Raw genomic sequence first — 1,785 nt, forward strand, 5'->3', positions numbered from 1 at the left:
CTGTTTAGTCCCACACTTCTAGTCCCACTTTTCCCTCTATTTCAGTTCCATAGAGAATCACTTAAGAATCGTGTGTGTTTTGCTGGCTAAATGGACTTTGTCCCCAGGCCACTGTATGTTCTCAAAACCCAAGGAGTTCCCCTAAAAATCCACTATACCCCTCAAGATTATTTCCATTCCCCATTCTTCCCCCTCCTCTATTGGAAAAGTGGTATATATTTCTGAATGATGCTGGGCTGGTGGGTGGTCATGCACTCCTGTGATTTTTTCCTCTATGCAATGATTTCCCCCTTTTTCACATTAATAAACTACAGTATACCTTTTCTCCTATTTAATCTTTGCGTGTAGTTTATTCTAGCAAACTTGCAGAGAGCAGAGGGGACATTTTCCTTTGCTTCTACACTAACTGAAGGAAGAATACCTTAGAATGACATTGTGCATAGTTACAGAGGCATGATTAGGTTTCTACCACACCCCTGCCTCATGGAGTTCTGTACTAGCTAAGCTCAGTCCTCACTGAACGTGCACCTGGGCAGAATCTCAAGGGCAGTGAATGACCTTGACTGAGATGGCCAAGAGAGAGAATAAACAATTAATGACCTAAGATTGTATCTGGGTTAATGTCCATCAGCATTACACCCATGCTGGCCAAATGCATAGTTAAACTCTCCTCCTATCTTTAGAAATGATCATAGGAGAGAAACCAATAATAATAAGGAAGACAGTTTACACTTACTGAGCACTTACCTCATACTGGGTTCTGTTTAAAACTCTATGTGTATTACTGTCTGAATTCTCACAATCTGTCTTAGTTGAAATGTCACAACTTGTATTAATTAGTACAACACTTCCAACAATAATAATAGGGAAAGAAAAATAATTTCCTTTTTACCCTTATTAGCAGGGACTCCCTATCAAAAAAGACTAATTAATAAGAGAAAAACAGAAGTTTATCAACATGTACACTTCCTACATACATGGGGAGAACGTCCATAGAAAAATAAATTCTAGAGAAGTTCCTGAAGACATGTTTAAACATTAGGCTTATATTGCTCCTCAGCTTTTTGGCTAAGATCAACTGTACTATCTGTTCTTATTGATTTAATATCTGATAGTCCTCTTTCTGAGGAGAATACATTAAATGGATTTTTGGAGCAGGGAGATAGAATACGGCTTGCTCCATTCACGCCACACATTGACCTGGTATTGCAGAACTTCAGGAATGGTACACAACCCTGCCTCTGCCCCTGTCCCCCTAAATATTTGGCTCAAATCCATCATTTTCTGAATCAAAGAAAGAATGGTGTGGGATGGTGAGGAAAAGCACATAATACAATGTAAGGTTTGTTGAATAGATGTAAATAGGTGCCCCCTCCATTGAATCTTGAGTAATCTACTCATTCTTTTCTTCTTGGAGCAGCCTGGGAGACACCCATTCAAATAGAGCCTTCCTTCATAGATGTCAATTTCTCACACAGAAGAATAACTTTTACAGCAACTCCTGTAGTGGCAGTTTCTCAAAATGACCAGGTTCAAATAATCAAGATGACCAAAAAGCATGTTTTGGGATGGTGTATTCTTGTCTCTTATAGCCTTATTTGGGGTGGTGTGTCCTGTGTCTATTCAGATACTATTATTTTTTAAATCATAAAACTGAGGCACAGAAAGGATAAGTAACTTACTCAGGGTTTTACAGCCAGGAAGTAGCAAAGTCAGAATTTAAATTATGGTGTTCCAAGTCCAAAATATGACTTTAATCATTACTCCTTGGGGCCTTAATAGCCA

General features: G+C 38.8%; 1 non-coding gene across 1 annotated transcript; it reads left to right on the plus strand.

Annotated features, from left to right (window-relative positions):
* Positions 1–1,048: 1,048 nt before the first annotated feature.
* LOC124104842 (U2 spliceosomal RNA) lies at positions 1,049–1,236 on the plus strand. Its single transcript, XR_006855532.1, has one exon. It is a non-coding gene; the product is annotated as a U2 spliceosomal RNA (small nuclear RNA).
* The last annotated feature ends 549 nt before the right edge of the window (positions 1,237–1,785 follow it).

Source organism: Marmota monax, unplaced genomic scaffold (genome assembly GCF_021218885.2).
Source record: "Marmota monax isolate L192 unplaced genomic scaffold, Marmota_monax_Labrador192_F-V1.1 WCK01_AAM20220418_F8-fsc00001, whole genome shotgun sequence".
Lineage (NCBI taxonomy): Eukaryota > Metazoa > Chordata > Mammalia > Rodentia > Sciuridae > Marmota > Marmota monax.